Source organism: Aedes aegypti, chromosome 1 (genome assembly GCF_002204515.2).
Source record: "Aedes aegypti strain LVP_AGWG chromosome 1, AaegL5.0 Primary Assembly, whole genome shotgun sequence".
In the NCBI taxonomy this organism is placed as follows: Eukaryota; Metazoa; Arthropoda; class Insecta; order Diptera; family Culicidae; genus Aedes; species Aedes aegypti.
The window spans coordinates 5571865-5582960 of NC_035107.1; the positions used below are offsets into that span (position 1 = coordinate 5571865).

Here is an 11096-nt window from a genome sequence, read left to right on the forward strand (position 1 = left end):
TTGACCTCGGGGCTATATCCCATATGTAATTGCTTGGCATCAAATGCGAATGTTGTTTGAAGCACGACTGCATTGATGACATTTGCTAGATGTTTGCTTCAATCATCATCTATCTTTGAAAAAGCAAAACTAAGTTCAATTGGGTCCTAAAATGTTTAATGAATTCTTGTTTTTATTCAATAATACGAAATAGCATGTTCTTGCAACTACTTTAGCAATATTTCCAGCTCAAATAACGACTATAACATATTTAAAATTTAATTTTAAAAATTGTTCCATATATGAACCTTGACACTTTTGATCATGTTTGACGTTCACTTTGTCGATAAAAATGCCACAGGGCTTTTAGTTTTAACACTGGGGTTGTTACTACACTGTAAGCTCAAAGAACCCTTTAAAGGGTAAAAAAGTACCCTCTTTGAGAGATTAAAATTAAAAGAGTAAAGGGCCTGTACTCATTAAAGAGTAAACGGCTTGTACGTCAGTTAACGAGTGAATTTTACCCATTATTCAAAAACATTTTTTTAAGAAACAGAGTAAAATTTACTCTTTTTCACATTTTCAAAATATAAATCGATTCTTATGCTTTTTTTCGAAGAAAAAACATTAGTGCAAACCTATGGCAATAAAAACATTTTATTTAATAATAAAATACACATAATAATAAGTCCAATGTAAGATAATCGTATGCTAAAGGCAAATTTGCAGGCCTGGGTAACACTACTTGGAGGTTTTGTGCAGCAAGACAACCATATGGAATAGCAGAAGCCTGGTAAAAAACATCCTGTGAAATTTGATAGTTTAACCAGTTAGAACACGACAGGGAAAGAACTTGAATTCACATACCTTGGAGTTACTGCCAGTACTGATTTTTTTTATTGGTACGGGATCAACTAAACAAATTATAAAAACTGCTGCTAGTCTGAGAGAGAAATTTAATCTATTATTTGATTGCAAGAGAATTTTCACCCATTATAGAGTAATTGAACGGAATATATAAAAAGGTAGTAAACACCCATTATTCGAAAAAATAATTTACCCTTTATTTTGACGTCTACATAGATCTGAAAATAATGGGTGTTTTTACCACATTAAAGAGTAATGACGAGCTTACAGTGATATCTGACATTTTGGAAGGGACACGGAAAACAAAATATACCCAAAAATATGAGTTTAAACCAAGGGGTGTGACAAAATCTCAAAAACAGTTAAAATTTTTTTTATTGACTTTAACCAATGAAAATCATTTATAAATTGAATAAACATGTGTTTTTAGCGTAAACATAAGCGTTTGGTATCAAACTTGGGTCAGCAATGCGCCACTTGACAGCAGCTCTAAATGCCGGGAACTGAGGAATGTCGTATTTCCGACGATTTTTTACAATTTATCTGTAACTCGGATACGAAAATGATGTATGATGGCTCCAGAGGCACGTTCCCCGCCATTTGGGAGATTTGTGCCATCGCCATATTTGAGCCTATTTCATCATCTACCCGATGGGAGAGGAAAGGGAAGGGAAAGATGGGAAGAAATAGGAGTGGGGTCTCTTGAAGAGGGAAAATCGCATAAGCGAATTGAGAGCATGTAGCTCCATACCACAATGGGTTCGAACAGCGCCCTAAAAAGGACACTGTAAAACGCAAGAGCGTAAAGAGAGCCTATAGCTCATTACCACAGCGGGTTAAGAATAACAGAATGTCCTGAAGATTCAGGTTTCTGAAATCAGTTTCACTTAATAAGTGATAACCAAGTAATTTGAATCGCAATTATTGCTGGTGCTGAGTTGCCGCCTAAGAATTTCTGAAGCTTCACCCAGCACTTCGAAATTGGAATAGCTGCCTGAGAGCCAATGAAGTCATGCGATGCTCCATTGCGAGCTAATTCATAAGCCAATTCATTCCCAGCAATGGAAGAATAGCAAGGACCCATACAAGGTTTACAGAGTTCACTGAATTGAGTTCCTCAAATTGAGTTCGACAACAAGCTTAAACCTTGAGTTGGCCGATGCAAGAGCTTTAAAAGCAGCCTAACTATCTGACATATTCCTTTACAAATAGCCAGACGTCAACTCGTCCCGCGAATGGAGTTGTGAGGAACAAAGTGACAAGCAATTGTGGGACTCACTCGAAGCAAGGATCCAATTCACCGGAAGTGGAAACATTCAAATCACTAGGATTTCCAATGGACGGAGAGAATCCATAGAATTTGGTCACAACCAATTCGCAGTTTGGTGACAGTTTGGTGAGTATAACAAATGCAAAGTCTGCGAATTTACATTTATATGTTCATATAGAGATGTAGCGATGATCAGATAATGATTCATCATCTGATACATGCCTATTCGTCAACTCGTGACTGATTCTGTTCAAGCAGAGCATTATGTCTAATACTTCTTCTCTAGCAGATACCATGAAGGTTGGGCGAATCCCTAAAATAAGTAATCCAAGATATGAACTACTTAAGCATTCCATCAGACTGGAGCTTCTCAAATTGATATCTGAGCTGCTCCAGATGATGTGATGAGTATCAGCATCACTGCCCACAATCAGCAGAAGGCCTTTTCATAGGCAGTTAACGACAACTCGTTTGAAATTATCCATTGGGGATGGTTCATCATGTGGTAAATAAACCACAAAACGAAAGACGTATTTCCTATTGAGGTCACCAACAGAAATATCAATAGGGTCCTAAAGCCCTGTCCCAATTTTAGTGCCAAACGCATAAGTTTAGGTCAAAAACATATGTTTACTCAATTTTCTAATGTTTTCCGATGGTTTAAGCCCACAAAACATTTTTTAAGTTTTTTTTTTAATTTTGTCACACCACTTGGTTTAAACTAGAAATCCTTTATAAGAGAGATTCGCGGAAGCTGACATTTCTGTCAAAGTGTGAGCCAATCGAGTAGCGAGAGCTGTCAAAGTGTGAGCCAAACGAACATGCGTTATGTTTGTTTTGAACTTTTCTTGAGGAGTAATGTTATCCACTTGAAATTATTTCGGTAAAAGTAATTTTGCATGAAGCAAAATAAATTAAATATTTTTCTTTTTTATTTTTTTTTCAATGCGATTTTAAGTTGTTGATTTTTTGGGCTGTTTATTAGTTTGAATGTGTAGCTCAAAGATCTATAACGAAAAAAAATAATATTTTTAGCGATGAGGAAGTCATGTCCGTGTTACAATATTGTTCTCGACGCCGAGCAAAATCAGCACTGCTGGTCTGTTGCCAAATATTTCCATTTTACTTCCGCGTATCTCTCTATATAGGATCACTAGTTTAAACTCAAATTTTGGGTGTATTTTGTTTTCCGTGTCCCTTCCAAAATGTCAGAAAAGAACAACCCCGGAGTTAAAAAGTTGAACCCCTGTGGTATTTTTGTCGACTAAGCGAACGTCAAACATGATCTCAAGTGTTAAGGTTCATTTATGGATCCAATTTTTAAATTAAAGTTTTAATATGATTTATCCGATATTTGAGCGGGGGAAAATGCTTAAGTAGTTGGAGTAACATGCTCTTTCGTAATATTAAATGAAAACAAGATTTCATTAAACATTTTAGGACCCTAATAGGGACAGCACATACATCTCTGGTTGTTAACACAGAAATGAGTGTAGCAACGTAAGCGCTATTTACGAGCACGCATGCACGAAGTATGGCACGCGAGTTTGCCATTTCATGTTTCTGAAAGTAACAAAAACTGGGTCCACAAGGTTACATAGATAAAAGTTCACAAAAGTAAGGTTTTTGCGCCATTCGAACTGTACCATTTGCATGAGTCTGAGTCTACAAAGATTGATCATTGCTTTATGCTGAAGATTGATCTAACTAAGCTATCCTAATCGTAGCCACTACCTAAACTAGGCAGGATTAAGCTCTTCGCAATCTCAGAACGAAAAATACCAGTAGCGAAAAAACCAGATCGGTATCTCTTAAAAGTCGCCAAAGGCAAAAAGCAAAGACTACACTGTGTAATACGCATAATGCGAAACCATAGAGGTGAAAATTTAAACTAAATTACAACGTATTAATAATCCCACCCTTATTTAGCCTCAGGCTTGAGACTGAAGAAGGGCAGCCGATTATCTCGGAGAAACACAAGGTCACCTACACCATTGCTCCGGGTAGCACTTGAAGGGCATAATACTGTAGAGGGCGCCCTGGTACTCCACAGGCTCCGTTTGCGGTTAGATTTTATTTAGACCCCCCTAACCATTCATTCTTAGGCACGGTAAGCTTAAAGCCGCTTGAATTAGGGGTCACCTGTTAGGTGGACTTTTACCACCGGAACAGGCAGTCCGTATTTAGTGTTATTTCTTAGTCAATTGAAACAACCGCTACCGACACTACACGGCTATCTAGGCTGATCGGGAAAAGAAAGTGCTGGGAAATGAGGAATGTCGTATTTCTGACGATTTTTTACGTTTTATCTGTAACTCGGATACGAAAATGATGTACTACAATAAAGTTCAGAAAAGGCAAAGGAATGATACTATGGTTGAATCTTTATGATTAGGTTTGAAGTCAAGAATCTCGTAGAACAAAAACTGTAGAGAAATGTATGTTTTATAGGTACTTTAATGAACAGAAATCAATTTTATGAGGCCTTCTTCTTTCTGGCGATACGTCCCCACTGGGACAGAGCCTGCTTCTCAGCTTAGTGTTCTTATGAGCACTTCCACAGTTATTAACTGAGAGCTTACTATGCCAATGACCATTTTTGCATGCGTATATCGTGTAGCAGGTACGAAGATACTCTATGCCCTGGGAAGTCGAGAAAATTTCCAACCCGAAAAGATCCTCGACCGGTGGGATTCGAACCCACGACCCTCAGCTTGGTCTTACTGAATAGCTGCGCGTTTACCGCTACGGCTATCTGGGCCCAATTTTATGAGGCCAATATCATCATTAATCGGCATACAGTGTTTTCAAAAAGTGTAAAGTACTAATAATACGTTTAACTAGTGGTATTTATTTTAATTTTCTTTTTTCCAAATTCTCTTTAGAATTTTTTGAATGTAAAAAATAGCCAAAAAACACAAATTCAACATGAGGCACCTCCTAATCTTCTCCAAATTGGATGAAAATTTGTCGAGTAGTTTGTTTTAGTATTGCAATTAGGACTAGGGGGTGACTGGTTGAATCCCTAAAATTTAGATTTTTGTGAAATGGCCTAATATTTAGCAAGTAGCAACTAGCCCGCTAATTCGCCTTTTCTGGCTGATAGGGCTATTAAATAGTTAATAAAGAGTATGTCAGCTGTACAATAGCACTATATCAGCACGCAAGGCGAATTAGAATGCTATTTGGATACTTGGGAATGACTCGCCGTTTTATGGCTTTTTTTTTTTTTTTTTTCTAAGCAATGGGGGGATAATCTGCTCAACAGACGCCGTGTGGGGTTAGGGACCATTTACTACATGCAAGCAGTAAACAGGACTACACCCCCGACCCACTAAACCATTTCCATTGCCGCCAAACCCTTCGTCTCTCCGGGACCACCAAGAAGGCATTGCTTCGGAGAGGGGCTATTGCACATCGCATCCTCCAGGTTAGCTGCGTAGCCATGCAGCAACGAACATCGATGACACGCTTGGGGGGTCCACCAAGGTAGCATGCTGGCGCTTTGCCAGCTTCCCAGGTGGTCCTCACTTCCCGTTGTCCGCTGAAAGCGGGCAGGGTCGACCACTACGCCCGCGCCCAGCTGCACCGCAGGTATCAAGAACTGATACTGCGGGCTTCGCAATTTGACCTACTGAAGGCTCAGGCCCTATCAGCTAGCACCAGCTGGGATTGCTGACGAAGGGGCCTCCACCTGCCCCGAACAACCAGAGGCTCGTATCCACCCAGTAGGCCGGCGCCACGACAGCAGCGCTACCAGGATGTTCTCCCCGCGGCCACTTAATCGCTGTAAGGGTCGATTTCGACCGTAGGGCACCGGTATGACCTACGTAGCCGACTGCGAACCCTTGGACCACCTGTTGTTTAGCGTCTGCACTAGCCACTCCTCGAGTCCACTCGCCACCTCCTTTGCAGTTCCGAGACGATGTGGGTGATAGCCGATGAAACGGCATTCCAGCCAAACTCGTCTTCACACATCCTCTGGACCAAATTGTCCGGAGTCGTGTCCCGACCGCATGTGGCTAACATGCGGTCACGCATTGTGCGGAAACGCGGGCACACGAACAAAACGTGTTCCGCCGTTTCCTCTAAACCTGCACAAACTGGACATTCGGGAGAACCCGCATGACCGAAACGGTGTAGATACTGTCTAAAGCAACCATGGCCCGAAAGGACCTGTGTCAGGTGGAATGTTAGTTCCCCATGGCGCCTATTGACCCAGATAGCTAACCTCGGAATCAACCTGTGAGTCCACACTCCCTTGGTGGAACTGTCCCACGCACGCTGCCATTTGACCATGGAGGCCAGTCTGGCAGTCCTGCGTATGCCTCTTGTGCCGCGCATTTCGAAGCACTCTATGTCTTCCATGATAAGGATACCAATAGGCACCATACCGGTGATGACCCAGAGTGCATCGTGTGACACGGTACGGTACGCGCTCGCAACCCTCAGGCACATTAGCCTATAAGTACTCTCTAGCTTGCTACGGTAGCTCTTGGTACTTAAGGCCGTGCCCCAAGCCGGGCCACCATACCTCAGTATGGACGAGGCGACACTGGCCAGAAGCTTTCGCTTGCTGGCGTACACCGCAGAGCTATTGGACATCATCCGGGACAGTGCCACAATAGCTGTGGAGGCTCTCTTGCAGGCATAATCGACGTGGCTACCGAAGGTAAGCTTATCGTCGATCATCACCCCCAAGTGTTTGACGGAGCGCTTCGAAGTGATCGTGCAGTCGCCTACACTGATCACCGCTTGCTGCACCGACTTTCGGTTGTTGACAACAACCGCCTCAGTTTTGTGGTGAGCCAATTCCAGTTTCCTGGAGCTCATCCACTCCTCCACAATTGCGATCGAGTGGGCTGCAGTCAATTCCACTTCTTCGATCGATTCACCGTAGACCTCCAGCGTAATATCGTCGGCAAAGCCAACGATGACCACACCCGCCGGGAATTTTAATCTCAACACCTCGTCGTACATGACATTCCATAACACCGGGCCCAGGATGGAACCTTGCGGGACTCCTGAGGTTATGTGAAAGCACTTCCGACCCACCTCTGTGTCATAGACTAATACCCGATTCTGGAAGTAACTTCCGAGAATCTTGTACAGGTACTCGGGTATCCCCAGACGCAGGAGCGCATCGGCAATAGCCGCCCAACTGGCACTATTAAATGCGTTCCTTACATCCAGAGTCACTACTGCGCAGTAGCGAATCCCCCTCCTCTTACGCTGGAGTGCTATCTCAGCGGTTTTCTTAACCGTCAGAATAGCGTCTACGGTGGACTTCCCTTTCCGGAAGCCGAACTGGTTGCTTGAGAGACCATTTACACTCTCAGTGTACCTCAACAGTCTGTTGAGGAGGATCTTCTCGAGCACCTTCCCCGCCGTGTCAATCAAGCATATTGGTCTATACGCCGACGGGTCACCAGGTGGTTTCCCCGCCTTTGGCAATAGTACCAGGCTCTGCCTCTTCCACGCATCTGGAAATACTCCCTCGTCCAGGCATATCTGCATAGCAGATCTGAACATACCGGGAGCCTCCAAGATTGCGACTTTGAGGGCCAGGTTTGGAACTCCGTCCGGACCTGGTGCCTTCCCCATGCTTAGGGATTTTGCAATCCCTACAAGTTCCTCATCGGTTACTCTATCCTCATCGCCAGCCCCAATCCCCGGCTGTCCTACAAAAGGAGGCCATGGGCTAGGGTTGTGGCGCGGAAAGAGCCCCTCGATGATCCCCTCCAGCATCTGTGGAGATTGCTCCGTAGGAGCAATTGCACCTCTTGTCTTCGCCATAACGATCCTGTAGGCATCACCCCACGGGTTCACGTTGGCACTCTGACAGAGTCTCTCAAAACAGGCCTTTTTGCTTGCCCTTATCTCGGACTTCAGCGCGACTTTGGCAGCGGTGAACACCGCCCGTCGTTCTTCACGCTCCTGCTCGGTACGTGCTCGCTGCATCCGCCTCCTGGCCCGTAGGCAGGCACGGCGCAGGTTCGCAATTGCTTGAGTCCACCAGTACGTCGGTGGTCTCCCATTTCTAGGGTGGACTTTCCTAGGCATGGTCGCATCGCACGCACGCGAAAGCACCGCTACCAGTTCGTCCCCGCTTAGGCCGAGTAGGTTACGCTCACGACGGAGCGCCTCCCTAAGTACTTCGTCATTGAAGTACGATGTCTTCCACCTACGAGGGCTTGGCCGTGACCTAGCCGCTTTCTCTACGCGCTGCCTGCTGTTGTTGTAGTCGATACTGTAGCGAACCGCCAGGTGGTCGCTGTGAGTGTAGGCATTGTCTACCCTCCAGTTCGAACTACTCGTTAGGCCAGGACTACAAAAAGTAACGTCGATAATCGACTCCGCTCCGTTTCGGCTGAAGGAACTTTTGGTACCAACATTAGCCAGATCGACATCTAGCACGGCCAGTGCCTCTAGCAGGATTTGACCTCGCTGGTTCGTGATGCGGCTTCCCCATTCCACGGCCCAGGCATTGAAGTCATCCGCTATTACTACTGGCCTTCGCCCTGTCAACACGGTCGTCATGCAGTCCAGCATCTGCGTGAACCGCTCGGTCGACCAACTCGGAGGCGCATAGCAGCTACAAAAGAGGACCCCGTTTACCTTGGCGATCACGAAGCCCTCGTAGGTAGTAGACACCAACTCCTGGACGGGGTATTTACCCGTCGTCCATATCGCCGCCATTTTTCCGGATCCATCCACGACCCAGTTGCCGTTGCCGGCGGGTACTCGGTATGGGTCCGATATGATGGCGATGTCCGTCCCCCACTCAACAACTGCCTGGTACAGCAGTTGCTGAGCTGCGTCACAGTGGTTCAGGTTCAGCTGCGTTACCTGCACTGTGACTTTTCGTTAATGGCTCGTTTGAAGGTCGGGCACCTTGAGCCTCCCGTTGGATGATTGTTGTTCACGGACTTGCCGGAACAAATCAAGCACTTGGGAGGGTTCTTGCAGCCTAGTGCCTTATGACCTTCCTCACCACAACGCCTACACAACTTGGTCCTATCAGGGCCTTTACAGCCCCAGGACTTGTGTCCTGGTTCCCTACACCTAAAGCAGATCACCGGTTGCTCATGTATGTTCAGTGAGCATACTGACCAACCAACCTTGATCTTGCCTACCTTAGCGGACTTATTTGCGTCCGCCACAGGTAGGTGTACTAAGGCCACCTGAGTACCTGCCGGACCTTTCCGTAGCTGAACGGCAGCGGTGGGCACCTGAATCTCGCACTGTTGCCGCAGTGCTGTGACGAGCTCTTCTGCGTTGGTGATCTCGTCAAGGTTCATCACCATCAGAGTCACTGACTGCGTCAGAGCCCTCACTTCGACACCCTCGCCAAGGACCTCTTCCGCCAAACTTTTGTAGGCGGCGCCCTTGCGCTCCTTGTCGCGCTTAAGCTCGAGGATCATTTCACCTGTACGAGTGCGTCTGACACTGCGTACGTCGGCTCCAAGATCTGCGAGCTTCGCGTCACTGCGCATCGCCTTCAGGACTTCCGAGTATTTGGACTCTTCCGTCTTGATGATGATCGCATCACCCTTTTCGCGCTTGGCACCTACCCTCCTACTTTTCTTAGGCCTGGTATCCCTGCGCTCCTGAACTTCCTGCTTCTCCTTCTTCTTCTTTCTCACTACGGTTGTCCAGGGGGCGTCCCCCCCCTGATCCGCCCTAACCTGTGGTGATTGAGGACCTCTCAAAGGTCGCAACCCCCTGTTCCCATCACTCCGTGAGGGGCCAGCCTTTTCGGGCCCACCCTTCTCGGCTTTCCGGGACGCCTGGCTGGGGTCCGATTTTCCGGCACTTCTGCCGGTTTTCGGGGTTAATATCCGCCTGGCCTTGCGAGCGCCGCCGGGTAGCTCCTCCCCTGACGGCTGCCTCGCGCGCTTCTGCGATTGCTTGTTGTAAGCATTCGCTTCCGCACTTTTGGGGCTACCCGCGAAGACGAAGGGCTCCGTCTGGGTAGACTTCGGCACCTTCAATTTCACGGGTTCTGCCGCAGCCACAGTCGCCATGGGTTCAGCATGGTTCTGCTTGGCCGCGAACATCGACTTACGAAGTCTGAACAGGGCCTTCTTGAGGTCCTTGCTGATGTTAGACTTCGAGGACGCAAAGTCAATTATGGAGTCGAGCTGCTGTGCAGCCACTTCCATCGCAGAGAGCCCATCTCTACTTTTATTGATGGCCCTCATCAACCACGCTCCATCCATAACCTCACCCGATGCGTTAGCCGGGGATGAAATATGGTTTCCAGCACTGGCACTACGTGCACTGCTGCCTCCTCCTGCTTCCGCTCTCCTCAACGGAGACCTAGCTAACCCACTTCTTGCGAAGGGGTTCGCTTCCCTACTACTGCTACTACCTGCCTACTACTATTATTTTGATTTTGGTTTAAGTTTGTATTCATGATTGGATCCCACGAGTAGCACGGGAAAAGAGGTCCACCACGCCAGAGCCCTGCATTAACGCGGTAAGGGACAAAATACTGTGAGGGGTGCCCAGGTGCCCCACAGGCTCCGTTAACGGCCGAACATCTTTTTCACCCCTTCGACCATTCATTCCTCAGCACGGTTTTTCGCATCACACCTTGAATTGGGGTTACCCCGTTTGGTGGACTCTTACCACCGGAACAGGTCGTCCGTAGTTCTATTCTATACGCCGGAACTACACGGCTACTAGCCGTTTTATGGCTACTAGAACCAAAGTGTACACTAGATATGTCGATCGTGATACTAGGTTATTATACTTAGTCAGTGGGTATCAACATTTAAAAGTTTCAACACATTGGATCAGCAATAGTTGAAATTGAAATAGTTGATTCTGTTTCTGATAAATTCCAAAATATGCAGTCTGACAGTATATTCATCGTGTGGCACAAATAAGAGATTGTTATTTATTGTTGACCCTCTATTGTTCAACCAGGGCATTACCATGTGGATCTGGGGTATCGTTTGGCCAAATGTGAACG

General features: G+C 46.2%; 1 protein-coding gene across 9 annotated transcripts in view; it reads left to right on the forward strand.

Annotated features, from left to right (window-relative positions):
• Positions 1-11096, forward strand: part of LOC23687408 (disks large 1 tumor suppressor protein) — a 181970-nt gene that overhangs the window by 36831 nt on the left and 134043 nt on the right. The window lies entirely within an intron of this gene.